Source organism: Myotis myotis, unplaced genomic scaffold, assembly GCF_014108235.1.
Source record: "Myotis myotis isolate mMyoMyo1 unplaced genomic scaffold, mMyoMyo1.p scaffold_m19_p_12, whole genome shotgun sequence".
NCBI classification, from domain to species: domain Eukaryota; kingdom Metazoa; phylum Chordata; class Mammalia; order Chiroptera; family Vespertilionidae; genus Myotis; species Myotis myotis.
This window is the reverse complement of record NW_023416316.1, coordinates 50,399,020-50,419,998: the sequence shown is the minus strand read 5'-3', so window position 1 is coordinate 50,419,998 and position 20,979 is coordinate 50,399,020. Positions and strand designations below refer to the sequence as shown.

Genomic DNA, 20,979 nt, shown 5'->3' with positions numbered 1-20,979 from the left:
TAGCCTGAAAAGGAGAGAGTCATTGAAATATACTAAATTGAATTATTAGTCTATCTTATAAAAATGGACCAATAGGGATGAATTTGTAAGCAGATCAATTAGAAAGGTATTGCAATAGAACAGTTAATACATTAACTGTTAATACATTGATGAGAACTTGATGAAGTAAGGCAGTAGTCTTTAATGGGGGGAGGGGGCAAGAAAGAAATATGAGAGATCTTTAAAGGTGGGAGGAATAGAACTTGGCACCTAAATGTGTGAGGTAAAGGAAAGGGAAAGGAGAGGATGACATCCAAGCTACTACTGTCTTAGACACAGTACATATATTGTGTTGAGTTTGTGATCTTTGCGGATATCGCTGTAGATACAAAATATCTTGGCCCTTGCTGGGTAGCTCAGTTAGTTGAAGCATCGTCCGGTACACCAAAAGGTTGTGAGCACATACCTAGGTTGTGGGTTTGATCCCCAGTTGGGGCACATGCAGGAGGCAGCCCAGTGATGTTTCTCTCTCACATCCATGTTTCTCTCTTTCACAAAGAGCACAGATAACCTAAATCTTGTAGTGATTGGTGTTTTTCTTGTGTTTTTCTTTTTTTTTATCCTGTCATAACAAATAGAGCTCTGTCTTATGCTTCAGAAATTATGTAGGTGAATTTATGTACTCTTGACTTTTTCACCTTTCTAATATTGGCATGTTTTTTAACCAGGGAGATGAAGGCAAGTAGAATGTGCTTCCCCCAATCTCTTCATTTCCATCCTACACCATCCTTTTATGAGAGAGATGGCCAATACATAATTGTATGTGTGGGTCTGAGTGTCAAGAAACAGCCTCGGACTGGAGTTGAAGACTTTGCATCATCATATAGGAAGTAATAGGAACCAGGGAATAGATGAGATTCCTCAAAGGTGAAGTGGTATAAGAAGAGAATTAGACAAGGGCAGAAACCTGGGAGAGTCCACTGTTTAAATGGTCATAAGAAGACTGAGCAGGAAGAGTTGCTTTATTTTCCTGGCCTGAACTCTCAGGATGTCTTAAAGTATTTAGGGAATATAACACTTGCAACCTGCAAGTCACAGTGTTCATGTCCACCACTGTCACCAACATAAGCAAATAGCAACCATGTCATAAAGAATAGCTTCAAAGATCTAAACAGGTTATCCAGCTTTTTGAACTTTCATTAATGCTAGGTACTGTCATATTAAAAAAAGAAATCAGAAAAACATATCAAGAAATATAAGTTCTGTCCTATTTCACATCTGGGGTGGCTGACTCATTCTATGTCCTACTGAATGTGGGTGGGGATGAAAGGTGGAATGGAGCAAGGAGTCAGCCAGAGTGTCTTTCCCCAAGCAAGAGCAGTTCTGCAATTACAAGAGAGGAGTTGGGGAGTTTGCTAATGAAGGAGAGTCCTCAATAGACCCAACTGTCTACTCTAGGGAGTTGAGGTGTTAAGAAACTAAAACAAGAGCAAGGGGCTGACAAGTTCTGTAAAATGGAAGTACTATTTATGATTCCTGATTTTTAAAAGGATGCATTTGCCCTTCAAATAAACTCTAAATTCCACAAAATGACACAATATGCTGAAAGCACTGAGCAGTGAACTCGACCCGTAGAAAGCACCTAATAAATGGATCCTCTTTCTATCCCATTAAAGACTAGATTTGTTTTTGTTTGTTTGTTTGTTTCATTTTTTTTTTTTTTCTATCTCCCTTGTACCAGGCAGAGAGCTGAACAGCTACTAGAAGTCCAGTGAATACAGGATTGAAACACTGCTTGTTGCGGGGGAGGGGATTAGGAACATTTTTTGCGTTAGTGAAATAATGAAAAGTGTTTGCTTGGTACTTTGCCAATGTTAATCCTTTCAGTACTATAGACTTACTTAAAGGAACTCCCTTTCTGAGAAGGCACTGAATCATAAGAGTGATGAGAGAGGTGCTGGATTTAATAGTAGCTTTGGCCCCTGGGACTGTGCCTTATTAAGACAAATAGTAGACATAATAATAAAATTAAAATATTCTACTGTTCCAAATTTAGAAAATGACTCTCTTCTCTTTATAAATGATAATGACTTATAAGCAGTTCAGTCTTTTTACTATGCATATGGCATAATGCAGTTTAAAAGATTTTTTTAATTAAAACAATTGGAGGATTCAAATATAGACTGCAGCTTCTGAATTTTTTCAATGCCTTGCTCAAAAATGCAGGATTAAAAACCACATCTGCCCCACTGCATTGTCTTAAAGGACACAAGGCCTCCATGAGAGGGCGATTACATCCCTCTGGCACGTAGGGCCACATGTCTTGGCTTTCATTACTCTTCAGTAGGTATCAAGGAGACTGACAACATTTGGAAAAGTTGCCTATGTTTTGTTATTGTTTCAAAGAGACTTAAGATTGCTAAGCCATGTTATTATTTTAAATGGCTATATGCAATTTCTAAATTAAAAAAACATCTAGGAGTTCAAGAGCTGGGCACAAGTGATCATTCTCAATCCAACTCTCATACCTACCTATTAGGCTTCTGGATCAATTTCATGAAGTTGATGGCAAAGATAATAATTGAGAGCTATCTAGGAGACTGAATGTTATTTTGACTCTTGTTACGAAGTAAGAACTTTCCTGGTAATCTTCCTATTCTATTCATAGAAAGTAAATGGTTCTAGCAAAGGGCTGTGTGTATCTGTTGTGTGTGTGTGCCTCTGTGTATGTGTGAGTCTGTGTGCGTGCTTCTCCATGTGAAGTTGTGTGTGTCTGTGTATGTGTTGGTGTGTGTGTGCCTGTGTGTGTGTAAGGTAAAGCATCGAAAAGGAATATTCCCCCCTTAGAGACCAGTGTGTAAGGAATGAGCTTCATTGATCTAGCTCTTCTGAAAGTCTTGATGTTAATTTAAAAACTATCAATTAGGTCCACCCATTTCAGAAGACTTTTATAACAATAGCAAAAACATATGCATATATTACCACTGGACTTTATAGAGAAAACAAAAACAAAAGAGTTGAGGAAAATGTAATGCACAAATACATGGTTTTAAGTAAGTACTAACATAAAGATTTAAAATAGTGTACTATCTGTGAATAATCTGATAACAGTTTAGAGTATGAATCTCATGTGAACTACCAGTCCCTTCTCGGTGCTATAGCAGTGATTACCCCATAGCGAAGAGCAGCTGCGTTTGTATCTGTCTCGGCTCTTGGCCAGCTTTCCCTCGAATTGTTCTGATTATGCTCCATCTTCTTCTTTGTCCAGCTGTAGATCCACATCTCGCTTTTGCACATTATACACTTTGGACTCTAGTTCTACCAAAGCTCACACGTCAGTTGCATAAAACAGTGACTCCCCAAGGCCAGGATGGATTTGCTACATCAAAATGTCAAGGGATCGCTTTTTTAAAATACAGATTCATGAACCTCACATCCACACACTCAGATTCAATAAGTCTAGAGAAAGATACCAGGAATCAGCATTTTAAAGTAGCGCCTCAAGTACATATGCTGAGCGAATACGCACAGCAGTCATCAGATAGGGGGCGTGAGCAAGTTCAGGCTTTAACTCAGAGAGAATTACTACCTAGAAGAGAATCAAGTACCTATATTTCTATTATAGTTTTATACTTAATAAATTTGTTCCGGCTTGGAATTGTATCGGTCTCTTCCCAAGTGCCAAGAATGGCTTCAGAGATTCTTTTCTTCCTGGTTTGAGAAGAAAAGAATAACTTCCAGTTTGAGCACCTACTGAAAGGTCACCTTATTCTTCCTCCTAATTGTTTGCTCAGTGAACATGCTGCCACCCACCATACACGACAATCCCCCACCCCCACCTGCCACACACACTTCAGGGACTAGGGTTAGACTGTTCTTTCCCAATTAAAAAAAAAAGATTTTTTGTTAATTATTCAACCTGCAAGTGACAACTTCACAGTTATAATAAGTATAAACTAAACAACGTCTAGCCAAGTAAATTGTATTCACAGAGATATGGCTATTACCAATATGAAATGACAGATGATAGATAGATAGATAGATAGATAGATAGATAGATAGATAGATAGGAAAGAGTGAGCAAATAACTTGGTTTTAATTTCATATATCTCAAGTGTCTTATGGTAGCTCATTGGGATGTAGATGACACAAACTTACTTTGAGGAGTAACAGAAAATTAATTTATTGAAAACTTCCAACAGTATCTCATGACAGAAGAGTATAAGAAGTACAGGTAGGCCATACAAGGGGCCATGCAAGGCCTGGAAAGTTCTTTGGGTCCAAGTGAGATTCTTTCTTTCTCCATCTCTTCTTTCTCATTCTGAGACTACATGGTTTCTCATCCCAGTCTCTCTACGCCTCCCCAGCAGTCTTCCCTTTCTCTGCACACATTACAGCTCCAAGTACCTCCCAAGTTCATACCCAAAGACAGACTAGAATTGCTATGCTCAAATCCCAAGCACATGGGAAAGACAATTAGATTGTTTCACCTTGTATCCATTATCTGAGGTCTGGGAAGTGATGTCCAAAAGTGCTTTTAGCAAAACTGTCTGGTATATTCTCTGAAAACACCATCATTTTTTAAAGGAGGGTGAAGAAATGAAATGAATGACAAAGGGAGCTCCTGGAATCACTTGACTATCAAGATCAAATATTTCTGCAGCCAACATTTATTCTTAGATTGAAAGCTCCTAGTTCTCAGGTACAAAATTTAGCAAGAACTATAATGCCTTATTTAATAAATGAAAGTTAAAACGTAATACCTAGATAACGAATTTGGAAAGACTTAAACGTTGTCAACTAGTAATAATAGAAACATTAAAGAAACCATCGACGTTTTGCTAGTATTAGCTATTTCTGCCTTACCCTACAGCATAGATACTGACCTTTTCAAAGTCCTCCTGCTAAGAGCAACATGATACACACATGCAAGCAGAAATATACATATGTAAATACAGTCCATGATACTGTGCACCAGAGAAGGCTATGTGCTGTGATGTGAGACGATGCTTTGTTATGTATATTAATTTTCTTACATCAATTTTTCTTTGCATTGTCCTAGAACGCTGCGATAAATGTTACTAGTGCTCACAAGCTAATATCTTGTCTGGTGAATCTACACATTTTGTTTCTTACAATTTATTTCCTTTCTCCTCTTACTTAAAGATGTTTCGTCCCTCTAACTGGTAGTTATTTTAGGGAAGGAAAGATTTTGTTTCCACAGGTTCTCTAGCTTCCTTTAGCAGCTGGCCATTTGTGAGCAGCCAATCAGAACCTCCACTTGCTCAAGATTGACAGTGACTAATAGATGCCTTGGTGATCTACTTACCGATTATCTTCACCAGAAAACAGAGAAGCTTGTTGGGAATTACAGGCTCTGTTGTAGTCCCTTTTCATATTCTTTCTTATTTCAATGCATCAGTTGTGTCTAAGTGCTTTGGAGAAGAGCTAGATTTGGTTATTAATTATTTTGATTCAACTATAAAAATATGACCAAACTAGAAATTTTCAGTCTTTTTCTTCATTTAAATTCATTGCTTTTCAAAGAGAAATTACTGCCTTGAGAAAATACACACACACACACACACACACACACACACACACACACACAAGAGTAGGCAAAAAGTAGCTTTACAGTTGTGAGCATGCAAAACAGTTTAGTTTTATATTATTTATTATTTAGTATATTATTTATTTGTATTACAACTGCACTTATATGTGATTATGTCTAAGTAGACAGAGTGAACTGGAGAAATGAATAATTGTTTGGTAGAGTTTTACCAACAGAATTTAGAAAGTTCTTAATTCATTGGCTGAAATTTCTTCTTAACCTGCAGCAACTAGATAACTGCTCTCATTCCTTCTTTTTAAAAAATGTATCTTCGTAGTTGAAAGTATTACAAATGTTCCCTTTTTTCCCCCATTGACTCCCTCCACCCTGCACCTGTGCCCCCAAGGCGTGTATCCATGGGTTATGCACATATGCATATACATTCTGTGGTTAATCTCTTCCCACCCCCCACCCACCTCTCCTTCCCACTGAGATTCCCCAGTGTGTTTCATGCTTCTTTGTCTCTGGATCTATTTTGTTTATCAGTTTATTTTGCACATTTGATTCCACATATGAATGAGATCATGTGATATGATACTTGTCCTTCTAGACCGCCTTATTTTGATTAGCATAATACTCTCCAGGTCCCTCCATGCTGTCTCAAAGAGTAAGAAAAGAGACCCTCCTTTTTCCCCCTGCAGCATAGTGTTCCACGGTGTAAATGCACCACAGCTTTTTTATCCACTCATCTACTGACAGGCACTTGGGCTGTTTCCAGATCTTGGCTATTGTAAACAGCGCTGCTATGAACATAGGGGTGCATACATTCGTTCTGATTGGTGTTTCGGGATTCTTAGAATATATTCCAAGAAGTGGAATCCCTGGGTCAAATCTTCTCATTTTTCTTGACTTTAGAGCAGTGGTTCTCAACCTTCTGGCCCTTTAAATACAGTTCTTCATGTTGTGACCCCAACCATAAAATTATTTTCGTTGCTACTTCATAACTGTAATGTTGCTACTGTTATGAATCGTAATGTAAATATCTGATATGCAGGATGGTCTTAGGCGACCCCTGTGAAAGGGTCGTTCGACCACCAAAGGGGTCGCAACCCACAGGCTGAGAACCGCTGCTTTAGAGTATTACAGAGAAACTCACAAAGTATTGGGATCTACGTGGAGCTATGTGTTTAGAAATGATCAGAAATAAACTGTATGTGCCTTAGGATGTGTTGTATTTTTTGGTTGAACTTCTTAAGATGTTCTGAGGTTTGTCAATAGACCAATTCTGACTTTTAAAAGAGAGAATAATTTTAAATACAACTTGTACTAGACAAAAATAACAGTGCAAGCGGCTGTAGGAATGCAATCTGTCAAGTACAGAACATTTGATCTACAGTATAGGTAACCCCTGCCTTTTGAAAGTTGGCATTGTGCCACTTTTCCTTTTTAAAATATATTGTTGCCGTAACCAGTTTGGCTCAGTGGATAGAGCGTCAGCCTGCGGACTCAAGGGTCCCAGGTTCGATTCCGGTCAAGGGCATATACCTTGGTTGCGGGCACATCCCCAGTGGGAGGTGTGCAGGGGGCAGCTGGTCGATGTTTCTCTCTCATCGGTGTTTCTAATTCTCTATCCCTCTCCCTTCCTCTCTGTAAAAAATCAATAAAATATATTTTAAAAAATATTGTTTTTTATTATTACTTTTTAAAAAATTGTTGACACGATCACAGATGTCCCACATTTTCTCCCCTTTGACACCCCTCCAGGCCATTGGCCTTTATAACATTATTGTCTGTGTCCATGGGCTATGCATATATGTATTCGTATATGTTCTTTGAATAATCTCTTGCAGTCCCCCCCCACCCCCACCCATGCCCTCTGAGACCATCTGTCAGTCTGTGCCATGCACCCATGCCTCTGGTCCTATTTTGTTCTCAGCATATTTACACAATGGAATACTCTCAGCTGTAAAAAAGAAGGAACTCTTACACTTTGCGACAGCATGGGTGGAGCTGGAGATTATTATGCTAAGCAAAATATGCCACTTCCCTTTTACAAAAGATCTACTTTAGTACTGGTTTTCACTGATGGAATGAAATCCGGAAAGGATTTTCTCTTTTATTAAAAAAGGCAAAAAAAAAAAAAAAACAGGTTCAGCATTTGTTTTGCAGCAAATCTTAGTAGAGTCAGCCTTTATGGAGGCATCACGCACCCTGAGCAGCAAGCGTGGCCCCGCCAAGCTCCTTCCCATGAATGTACACTTAGCATCTCAGCGTCAAAGTGTAGCTTTAAGTGTATCTGTGAGCACCTAAGCTTTATCTCAATTTATTTTGTGCATCTGTTAGCGAGACATATCCAAAGGTGTTAGAAAAACTTAACGATGTTATGCTTAGTGTAAAATTGGGCATAATTAAGTGTATTTGGTATGTTTTAGGTTATTTTGGGGATCTGGAAATGTTCAAAAGTTTTTCTACATAAACTAATGGCTAATTGCTTCTTTGCTTTATGGTATTTTGGCTCACGAAAGCTTTCACAGTATCACTCTACTTTCTGATAGTGGGGTAAACCTGTATTGTGTTATAAACTAGCCTTTGCTTATAACTTTAGAACAGGAAATATACAATTTTCCATCCCAACAATTGAAATACAATGAAGAAAAATTGTATGGCCCTGGCCAGTGTGGCTCAGTTGGTTGGGTGTTGATCATGCACAAAAAGGTTGTCCATTTTCAGGTCAGGGCACCTGCCTGGGATGTGGGCTCGATCCCCAGTAGTGGGCATGCAGGAGCCAGCGGATCTATGTTTTGCTCTCACATTGATGTTTTCCTCTCTCCGTTTCCCTTCCTCTCTCTAAAAATCAATAAACTATCTTAAAAAAAATTGTATGTTTTAGGAAAAGTACCTTTTATGCATTCAGAAAAGAAAGATACACAATCCATTTCCAAAGTGGGCCAAAAGCAATCATCCCCCCAAAATTGTTTCTATACATATATTGCTTGCTCTGACCCTCTTACAGATCTGGCTGTTATTTTGTTATTTGGTCTGATTCAGATTAAATACTATTGTACTGAAAGTGAAAAGGCTGAATATTTTTTTTTTTCCAGGAATAAGAATGCCTTAAACCCACTGTGAAAGAACAGGGGGACATGTTAACGGCAGGTCCCCGAGTTAATGCTGAATTCCTGACAATTCATTATGTACTTCCAGTCTCGGGTCTTTTCTTCTTCTTGGCTGTTCTGTCTGCCTCCCTTTCTGGGCCAGGGCGGATCTGCTTTCTGTCTATTTTGGGAGTTTCATTTCAGTGCGTTTTGTTAGGCGGAGTAGGCCAGCAGGTGCGCACTAACACGTTACCCAGGTGGCCACTTAATGCAATGTGATTGAGCATGGAGGGAATAAGCAACCTTTCCCAGCGCAGAGGGCTGTCTGGCTGTCAGGGCAGGTGAATGTGATTAGCGGCTGACTTTGCGTAGAGATTCCCCTGTATTCCCAACAGATGTCCCCTAATTGAAAGCTTGTTGGGACGCTGTTGGTTCTGAGAGGCCTCGAGTTCCCTTTAATGTCTTCTGCTCATTAAAAATACACCTCTCAACCTGAACGGGAGAAGCTTGTTTAACAATTACACACGTGATGCGGTGGGAGAGTGCGCGCACACACAATCCGCCTTTCAAGTAAAACTGTAAATCCCTTTCTGCCTTTTCACTAGTTGATCTCTAGCAATAGACCTTGAGATCTGTATCATGCCATTTTGCCAAATGTTTCCTCTAGAGGCGTGTAATGACACCAACTCTGTGTTCTAGAATAAAGTAGATCAACACACTTACCAGGTATAGGTGCATCCTTCTGAATTCTACAGACTGCTAGGATTATGTGTTCATTATTTGTACCCTGTTATAGTTAGAAATTGGAGACATATTGTAGAAATCCATAGAACACAGGAAAAACTGGACTGATGAGAAGTGAAAGGTAAGAAAAAAAAGGGGTGAGACATGTAGACAAAATCATGCTTTGAGGTTTCTGTTTCAGGTTGTTGCAAATGGACCACAGTTTAGCCCTGAGCTTTCTTGCCCCAAAGTGATGTGAAAAATACAATCCGTAATGCGATTCCCATTGCCTATACAACAAAGCAATTCTATTCTTTTGCAGGAAAAGGGAGGCATTTATCCCATGAGGCCTCATAAAGAGAATACAATTATATGCAGGATCTGCCTGAATCCTGTGGTTTATGTGAACAGTTTGCCTTGGATATTGGATACCACGGGAGATTTTATGAGAAAGGCTTATTCCTATGGTACATGCACTGATATATATATACATATAATAATTCATTATGTATAATATATTGCATTTTATAGCCCATGATTTCCAATAATAAAAGAAACCAGTAAAGCCATGACTTATGAATGGTTTTCCTTGAGCATTATGTGAGCTGTCTTGCTACTCTGTGATTATATTAGTTGGTTGATTTCACTAGGTTTAGTAAGAAAGGGTAATTTCACAACTATATCACTGAGAATTTTATAATCTACAACCCTATTTCTCTGCTCTCTTCCATGGTCAAATTCTTCTAAAAGCTTTCTTCACACTGTCTCCAGTTCATCTTTGCTCATTTATTCTTCCTCCTTCTCTGTATTCTGTGAGCAGCACACCTCGCCTTAGCAGCCCCCCTCCCTCCCCCTTCACCCTACCTGAGGCTCTTTACACAATACTCCCCATGGTGCGACCATTACTTTTCTGACTGTGATTCTCAGGCTTTTTTGCAGGATTATCCTCTGTATCTAGTCATTAAATGATATAATTCCCCATGGATAGATTTTAGACCTTCTTTTTTCTGTCGCTACCCTATATTAACTCTTCTTTGCCTTTCTATCTTTGCTTATAGCTTTTATTAACATCTACATGCTATTGACTTCCATATTATTCTTACTAAACCAAACTTCTGGGTCCCAGACCGTATATCCATTGATATACCTACTTAGATGTTGCTAAGTCATGTCAAAGTCAGTAAGTACAGAATAAACTGTCTGACCCAGACCTAAATCCTGGTGCTGTCTAGTGTTCCCTAGCTTAGTGAGGGCAACAGCCAGCTATCAAATCATCTACCAGGGGTGGGCAAACTTTTTGACTCGAGGGCCACAATGGGTTCTTAAACTGGACCGGAGGGCTGGAACAAAAGCATGGATGGCGTGTTTGTGTGAACTAATACATGTTAACACTGCTGCTGGTGAAGGAGCGGAGGGGAGAGCAAGAGAACCCTCCGCTCTTTCGGCTCCGCGGGCCGGATAGAACAGCTGAACGGGCCGGATCCAGCCCGCGGGCCGTAGGCTGGTCTAGACTGTAAAGATAGGGAACTTTCTGAAAACCCCCCTCCCTGTGCTCAGTGTGATGGTTAATTTTAAGGGCCAATTTGATCTGGCGCAGGGTGCTCATATATTTGGTCACACTTTATTCAGGGCATAGCTTTGAGGGTATTTTTGGATGCGATTCACATTCGAATCTGTAGATTCAGTAGAGCAGACTGGACTCCCTAATTAGGGTGGGCGCCGTCCAATCAGCTGAAGGCCTGAATAGAACCAAAAGGCTGACCCACAGTGAGTAAGAGGGAGTTCCCTCCTGCCTGAGGGCATGGAGCGGAGATATCCGTTTTTTTCCTGCCTTTGGACTCAGACAGAAACAGTGGTTCTTCCTGGGTCTCAAACCTGCCAGCCTTTGGAGTGGAACTCAGGATCTACACCATCGGCCTTCGTGGGTTTCCCATCCACTGGCTCACCCTGCAGATCATGGGCCAGCTCGGTCTCTGTAATTGTGTGAACTATTCCTTAGAATAAAGCAATCCCTTTCTCTCTCTCTCTCTCTCCTTTTGTTTCTCCGGAGAACCCTACTAATAGACTAATATTACGCATCCAGTGCTTCACTAATCCTTGCTTATCTTACTTGCTGTAAATGCCTCTTGCCATGAACCACCTCATTTGAACTCAGTTGTCACCTAGGGGCCTATCTTTTACTTACGTTAGTGTTGTAACATCTTTGACCCTCATTGACCCCAGCTGCCATCCAAACTCTTTCTCTGTAGCTGAGAACATTTTTCTAAATACTGATCTGATTATGATACCTCCTCACCACCCCCATCTTCTCCCACCCCCGCCATCTTCTCCCCACCAAAAAAACCTCTCAAAGGATAAAGACCAAAATCCTGAATATGTTTTCAGGATACAAGTCATAATCCTGAATATGCCCTATGAAGCTCTGCATAGTCTCATGCACATACTTCTCCAAAATGCTTTCATACAACTTTCTCCCTAGCTTTGCTAGCACTGGCCTCGCCAAATGATTTGCACCTCCGTGAACACATTTTCTCAGACGGGGGTCTGGCACATGCGTTGTGATTCAGATTCTCTTGTTATTTATATGCTCTCATTGTTTACCAAGGACAGGATGGCAAAAGTAGTCTGCCAGGGTGCGAGAAATAAAGAGGCGCGTTGTCGGTAGAGGATTTAAAAACAGAAATAAAACACACAGAATGCTGCTCTGCTTTTTAGTAGTACCTGTGCCAGCAATTCTAACCGTCTTTCCTGAATAAATCTTTTGTTGGTCTAACTTCTCAACGATTGATGAGGTGATTATGGAGCTTTAATATGTTGTACATTTCAAATTAGTGTTTTTAAAACATTACTAATTTTGTATTGTGTTGTATTCAATTAGTATTGTCTCCTATGGGAGCTAATTTGGAGAACTCCCCGTTACATTGTCGGCCCTCGCCACGGACATTTGTTGGAAAAGTTCATAATGGTTTGCTGTCATTATGACTCACTTCAGGGACAGGGTTGGTTAGCTCCTATGGTATTACATCTTTCTGAGTTTACACAGTACATTCTAAATAAGCAATGATAGCACAGTAATTATTAAGTAGCCAAAAAAAAAAAATGGAGTTACTTATGCTGTACAATCCTGTAAGGGCACTTAACGTTGTTATTTCTGCTTAAAAGTTAAAATGGCAAAACAGCACAAATGGCCAAGTAATATTTTTGTTTAGAAAGAACAAATTTTTGTTCACACAAAGTATTTTCTTTAATTTGGGTACTATCTTCAAAATTACAATGTATTGTTTCTTGTTTGTTTCAAAATTCAGAATGACTAAAGTAGCAATCATTAGTAGTGAGAACATTAATAATTTTGAAAATAGATTGATCCTATGGAAGAGAGAGGGACTAAAAAATGATCCACTCTGGATGGATGTCACTGCATGCCTCCTGTTCCTTTTGTGCAGAGCACTTCCTGTTCGTTGTAGTCCGTATTCATTTGTCTGATTATACAATTAACATATGAATCCCTAACTAAACTGACCTCTACCAGAGAAAAGCAACATGTTTTTGTTGTTGTTATCATTGCATTGACAGGAGTTAGCACAATGCTGACTTGAGGTAGATACTTAATAAATGTCTGCTGAATGAATGAATACTAAAGAGGTAATACTTAGAATGGCCAGGATTTAAACCAATTCTCTCTAACTCCAAAGCTGGTCATGCCCACGATGACTCAGTGACTTTGGCCTCCCCTCTTCATCAGTACCAATACGTATACTTTTAGCTGCAGAGCATTAATTTCTTCTGTTCCCAGTCATTCTTTCAGGAAACAGGGAAATGAAAGGGAGAGGATGGGGATGGGGCAGGGAGAGTATACTTTAATGAGAATCTCATTCTTGCTCAACATATTCCTAAATTTGGGGCAGAAGCTTACCAATATAGAGCAATTAAATGGAAGGCTCTCATTATAACACTTATTTTAAATTAAGAAAAAAGATGAGCTAGGCCAGATGTATGCAGACTCAGAATAGAACCTCATGTGTAAATAATATACTTTGCTTGATTTTCAAGGCTTGATAAAAACAGACTGATGTTGCAACATACTTTTTAATTTTTTTAATTTTTTTTTTTTTACCTTTGATGTATTTGTGAACATCTACCAGAGGGATGCCTTCAGCAATATGTCTTACAAGGCTGGATTCTAAGAATAGCAGTAACTCCAAAGGCAAGAAACACTCACATTTTTTCTTACAAACATCTATGGAATATACATGGTATTTTCCTTTTTATCCCTTTGCCAATTACTTGCAACCATTTACCTGATAAAATTTATACTACATGTGCTACAGAATGATCAATTCATATTCATAAAGTTTTGTGTATTTTTTTTATTTTAATCCTCATCCAAGGGTATGTGTTTATTGATTTTAGAGTGAGAAGAAGGGAGAGGGAGAGAGAGAGAAACATAGATGGGAAAGATAAACATCTATCGGTTGCTTCTGTATGTGTCCCCACTGGGGATCAAACCCGCAACCTGGGAGTGTGCCCTGACCATAACCAAACCTTTGGCCCTTCAGAGCATGGAGGACATTCCAACCAACGGAGCCATACCAGCCACGGCTGTTTGTATTTTTTAAAGCAAATTCTGTAACATTTATTTTGAAGGAGGGGGAAATACATTACAAAGGTGGTATTCTTGAGCCTCTCAAAATGGCAGGGCATAAGACCACAAAGGCTTTAAGCTAAAGAACAAAACAGATTATTAAAAATGGTTATTTAACAGGTGACATATCGTCATTATAATTAACATTTGTGCAGAGTTTTACGGTTTACAAGGCACTTTCACAACTCATTTGAACTATGCAACAGTGATTTCAAGTGGGAATATATGCGTCAACATCTCTGATTTTGCAAAGTAGGAAATTGAACTTTAACCACAGTAACTAGATCAGATTTCTATAGAAATATATTGAGCCAAGATTGAAATCTGGTCCCACATTTAATTCTCATTCTATTTAACTTAACTAAACAATGAATATATTTATTAAGAAATTGTACATTTCCTAAAGTAATTCATTTTCTTGACTTTAGTAGAGTTTTTTTTTTTTTTCATTTTTAATAGCCTAATTGGGGTATAAGTTACATACCACATAATTCATCCACAGAAAGTTTACAATTTAGTATTTTTTCATAAAGTTATAGTTTTATATCCATCACTACAGTCCAGTTTCAGAATTATTTCCATCACTCCAAATGTTCCTGCTTTCAGTTAACTCCCATTTCCACTGTAATCCCAGACATCCACTGAGCTGCTATCTGTCTCTATTTGCCCTTTCAGGAGAGTTCATATAGATTGAATCATAAAATACTTGGTCCTTTGTGTCAGTGCCTGGCTTCTTTCACTCTGAGTAATGTTTCTGAAGTTCATCCATGTTGTAGGGTTTATGAAAAATTTGTTCCTTCTTATTGATGAAAAGGATTGAATTCTATGAATATACCCAATATTGTTTCTCTGTTCACTAGTTGATGGACATTTGGATTGTTTCCAGTTTGGTCTACTAAGAATAATGCTTCTATGAACATTTGCACACACGTACTTGTATGGGCATATGCTTTCATTTCTCTAAAGTAGAAACCTAGGAATGACATTCCTGTCATCTGGTAAATCTATATTTAACTTTTTACCAAATCGCCAAAATGCTTTACCAAGTCGCTGTGCCATTTTCATCCCCACTAGTAATGTAAAGAGTTCCACTTTCTCCACATCCTCATCAACACTTGCTATTGTCTTTCTTGTTTATTACAGCCATTCTAATGGGGCTATCATAGTACCTTGTAGTTTTAATTTCCATGTCTCTAATGACTAATGACACTGAACATCTTTCTTATCTTTCTTTAAATTAGGCATTCATATACCTTCTTTGTGAAATGTCTTGGTCTTCTGCTCAGTTTTTAATTGAGTTGTCTTTTCTTTATTATGAGTTCTTTATCATAAATATAATTTGAAAATACTTTCTATCATTCTCCTGGTCTGTGCCCCCCCCCCCTTTTTTCCCATTTTCTTAATGGCACTTTGAAGAGAAAACATTTTAATAAAGTTCAACTTACTGATTTTTTTTCTTTTATGGATTATGCTTTTGGTGTCATATATAAGATGTTTTAACCTAATCTGTGGTCACAAAGACTTTCCTGTTATATTTCCTCCTAGAAGTATTATAGTTTTAGCTCTTACATTTAGGCCTATGATATCTTTTGAGTTGTTTTTTGTGTATAATTCAAGGTAAGTGTCAAAATTCTCTTCTCTTGTTCCCTTCCGCTCTTTTCCTTCTCTTTCTCCTCTTTTTCTCCAACCGCCTCTTCTCCTCCTGATCTTAACAGACAGCTGTGCGTTAGTGGAGACATCATTCTAACCAAGCTGCAAGGGTGGAGGAGGAAACAGGTAGAATGGGAAGCACCTGGGGCATTAACCCCAGGCAGATTCCCATTGTTCTTACCTGAAGTTCAGCACTTTTCATGAATAATTGATTCTCAATTGGTTAATTTTTACATTTTCATCCAGTTTTATAGTTGTTTCTTGGGGGGATGATTTATTAACCCCTTTAGTACCTACATATCCCATTTTATTTAAAAAAAGGATTGTTCCTATTATTCAGTCAGAATAGTAATGGTGCCTTGACTAGCTTTTATATATTTTTTATAATGAAATCCATTGGTGAAGAAAACCATGTAATAATGATAAATAATTTATATCATTTATTGGCCAGTGATTTTCTGTTGGTGTGTCATAGCATAGCGTTATCTCATTTATTAAAAAATGTTGTTATTTATTTTAGACAAAGAGGAAGGGAGGGGGAGAGAGAAATAGAAACAACAAGAGAGAAACATGGATCTGCTGCCTCCTACACGCCCCCTATTGGGGATCTAGCCTGCAACCCAGCATGTGCCCTGACCCGGAATTGAACTGGTGACCTCTGGTGCATGGGTCCATGCTCCGCCACTGAGCCACACGAGCTGTGCTCATTTACTTTTTGATCACCGTGTGTAGTAGATAACTTACTCTCATTTTACAAATGAGAAAACTGAGATAAATCAAGACATAGTATCTTCCGAACAGTTACACTGCTATAAAACGATAGAGCCATTATCTGTCTTCGGTGGGTTCTGTTCTTAGTTCATTCAAATGAATTGCAAAAGAATTGTGTAACAAGGTAGAGTTACTTTGCTCCAAGCGCCAAAAGAAAAAGAGTGCTGATTCTTTTACCCTTCCAACTTTTAAACTTCTAGAAGCCAGCATTGTAAGGAGAAAATAAAAGATGTTAGTTCAACAGCACTTTAAAGGTTGAAGAGCCATCATCTGTCCAGGGACATTACCAAACTTACGATGTGGGTCCTTAAAAATATGGAACGTGTGATATTCATGTTGCATTTAAAAAATGTTTGCCATGTGTCTCTCTGCACTTCAACCTACAGATTTATCTACACAAATAAACCTGACCTATGCATGCTTAAAACTGATCTTGGAAAACTTAAACTTTGGCATTTCGAATGAAGCTGAGCTAGATTAATAATTATTTTTGCATTGGGCGATATGTAGTACAAATTAGCAACACAGACTTCATTTGTTTCTTCAGGGTCATTGTGAATAGGTTTATTGAGCAGTCCACCGGCAGGGTATGGGCAATGTCCTGTGTGGAGACAGATTATCCTGGGCCAGCCAGGAAAGGAAAAAGGGAGCTTATTCTTTATTCTCCAAAGTGTGCTCTAGTCCCCCATCCTTTTCACACATTCAAAGGAAATTCAGCTTGTCTGGAGTGCCATAATAAACACAGAAAAAATAACACCTTTAAGGACAACCCGAGAGTGCCCGGGGAGGAAGGCTGAGGAAAAGGTTAAGTTCATGCATATCTATGAAAACAGGAACAGAGATGCAAACCATGGCCAAATTGAAATCACCACAGAAACCTTTACTTTGGAACTGCTTGGTTTGCCTTTGTCATAAACATTGGGTTGGTTTGCATGGAACAGTAAGTCCTTTAACTTCATCTTCACTTTTGACCACCCATATAGAGGAAATGACTGATAAAGGATGACCTTACAGACAGACAATGTTCACTGTCATTTTTCCCTACTCATAATTCTAATCTTTCATGCCATTTATTTATTTATTTATTTATTTATTTTAATATATTTTATTGATTTTTTACAGAGAGGAAGGGAGAGAGACAGAGAGTTAGAAACATCGATGAGAGAGAAACATTGATCAGCCGCCTCCTGCACATCTCCCACTGGGATGTGCCCGCAACCCAGGTACATGCCCTTGACCAGAATCGAACCCGGGACCCTTCAGTCCGCAGGCCGACGCTCTATCCACTGAGCCAAACTGGTTCCGGCCTTTCATGCCATTTAGATCATGAAGAAGTTTTCTTCTAATTCTGGCCTTATTGTCCTACAATCTTGACAAGTTTCGAGTTTGTGTCCTCAGCCAGTTTCAGTGTGTATTCACACCAAACATGCCTATACCTGCTCATTTCAGTGGGGAAATGTGGTGTATATTTATCTACCAGGAAAAAATTTTTTAGTTGAGTTGATTTTTACCTCAATTTTATGAAAATACGCACTGTAAGTGTACAATCAGTATGGAAGTTTCACTACAGTACATTTGTTCTTTCAGAAACATGTCAAAAGATCACAGTAATACATGATTATTTGTATTTTTTGCAAATAAAATTGCAACTAAATGTAATGTGTGACCTTTCATTGAATCCCATATTGAAAAATACACAGCTATAAAATTAGAAATTTAAAGGTAGGTATGTATTACATAATACTGTGATATCAATGTTAAATTTCCTGAGTTTTATAACTTTACTTTGGTTATGGAAAGAATGTCCTAGTTCTTAGGAGATACATACTGAATTATTTAAGGGTGAAGTTCTATGATGACTGCAACTAATTTACAAATGATCCAGAAAGAAGGAACAATAAAGCCAATGTGGTAAAATACTCACAATTGATAAAAGGAATATGAGTGTCCATTGTAGTATCTTGCAACTTTTGTATAGCCCTGACATTTTTCAAAATAAAAAAGTTGGAGGAAATTCAATAATACACATATAAGCAAATTTAGGCTTGTTGCTTTAAAATTGTACTGCAATAAACTTCTTTGAATCTTTTGTAAATAGAGAGCTAGAAATACATAAATAATTGAAACATAAAACAAGATTTAGGTCAACTATTGTTACCATGAACTTCACCCAATTCACTTGTGGCATATTGCTTTACAGAGCAGTATTTGAAAAATAATCAAGTTTCACACAAAAAATTTTAAGGTAGAAAATCATAAACGCTTCAGCTAGTTTTACTGATAAGACAAAGCTAAGATTCAAAGAAAATCATTCCTTACTATAATGCATTAATATGTAGCATTGAAATATTTTTTTATTTGTTTTTATTTTTGAAAGGTTTACAACATATTCTGCAATGTTTGGGGATACTTAAGGTTAGAGCTATTACTTATACTCCAACATTCATCCTTGCTGTTGTTGGGAATTTTTTCAAACCTACTGATTTGAAAACTTTGAAAAGTGATTAATATAGTTGAAATATAATATCCTCTTTGGGAAGGTGTGTAGCTTGGAAAAATATTCATTAAATGACATTATACTTTAAAGCAAGACTAATAAGATGATGAAATACTAAATGTTGGCTCCATGCTTTTTCTAGCAACCATGGGCCTTTCCCTGTTTATGTTTCTGAAGTTACTTTCTCTACCAGTCACTTGCCCCGACTAATAGACTGTGACTAGGTTTTAGAGTCAGATAGGCTCCTAAACCACCTACTAACTTTGATTCCTTAGGCAAATTCTGCAATGGATCTAGGTTCCTGAATTTGGTGAGATCGGTCACTATTTGACTTCTCTTTATTCAAGAAGATAAGGACAAAATAAGACTGACCCTCAGTCTTAATTCATACATTTTTTGTTACTACCTTAAGACTTGTGAAGTCTTCAATAATTATTCTTTAAAAATAAAAAAAATCTAACCTCTTCGTTACAATTACTTGACTTCAAATGAGCCTCTAAATCACCATATACTATGTGTCTTATAGACATATTCACAAAGTCTTATTTCTCCTTTTTCCTAAAAGATTGTGATCTATGACAACATTTCTAAAACATTAAAGTACATACAGATCATCAAGCATCTTATTAAAAATGCATATTATGTTTAATAGATCTGGATTAGAGCGTGAGACTCTGAATTAGTAACAGTCTCCCAAATTACAGTGAGGTTGCTGGTCCATCACCCACACTTTGAAAAGCAAAGGAGTCTAGCACGTGGCAATACTACAAACATAAGCCCAGAAACTCGGGTGGAAGGTTAAATTCTATTAAAATTAATATATAGCATGAATAAATATATCATGGATAGGAATAATAATATTTTAATTAATTAACAACTGAATGGAAAGTAAGTATAAAGAAACATTAAATCTGAATCCCTCACCCAGCCGGCATGGCTCTGTGGTTGAGCATCTACCTATGAACCAGGAGATCATGGTTTGATGGTTCGATTCCCAATTAAGGCACATGCCCAAGTTGCAGGCTTGACCCCCAGTAGGGAATGTGCAGGAGGCAGCCTATCAATGACTCTCTCTCATCATTGATGTTTCTATCTCTTTCCCTCCCTGAAATCAGTAAAAATATATTTTTAAAATAAATCTGAATTCCTCTTTTTACAGATAAGAAAATTGAGATTCAGTGAATTTTATAAACTTACTCAGAATATTTGTGCCTGCCATTGTCTCTAATTTCAGGGAAGGATTTCCTTATCTTTTATACATATTGAAATCAGTATGACTATTTTTTTAAATATATTTTGATTTTTATAGAGAGGAAGGGAAAGGGATAGAGAATTAGAAACATCAATGAGAGAGAAACATCCATCAGCTGCCTCCTACACGCCCCCCATTGGGGATCGAGCCTACAAACAAGGTACATGCCCTTGACTGGGATCAAACCTGGAAGCCTTCTTCAGTCCGCAGGTCGATGCTCTATCCACTGAGCCAAACCAGTTAGGGTGCAGTATGACCAGAAAAGGGAACTATAAAGTCAGACCAAGGAGATCTAGAATGAGAATGTGCTGACCTGAAACAATCCTGAATAATAAAAGGCTAATATGCCAATCGACTGAATGGCGGAATGACTGGTCGCTATGACGTGCACTGACCACCAGGGGGCAGATGCTCAATGCAGAAGCTGCCCCCTAGTGGTTAGTGTGCTTCCATAGAGGGAGGGCCACTCAGCCAGAAGCTGGGTTTGTGGCTGGTAAGCGCAGCGGCAGTGGCGGGAGCCTTCCCCACCTCCGTGGTAGGCAGGCAGTAAGGAGTGAGGGGTCCTGGACAGCTAGAGCCCTGGACTGTGAGAGGGGTGTCTGAGTGCCGGCTTAGGTGGACATCCCCCAAGGACTCCTTTACTGTGATAGGGCATAGGCTGGGCTGAGGGACGCTCCCCCCCTTACCCCTACCACCCTCCGCCCAGGTGCACGAATTTCATGCACCAGGCCTCTAGTGAATAATATGATCCAGTTACAAAACGGGTATTTTGATTTTCTTTAAATAATTTTTTTGGGAAAAGACACCATTCTCTTTTGT

At 38.5% G+C, this 20,979-nt stretch overlaps 1 protein-coding gene across 1 annotated transcript in view; it reads left to right on the top strand.

The window, feature by feature from the left end:
* Positions 1-20,979, top strand: part of PTPRD (protein tyrosine phosphatase receptor type D) — a 1,393,726-nt gene that overhangs the window by 834,997 nt on the left and 537,750 nt on the right. The gene's annotated exons all lie outside the window — the stretch shown is intronic.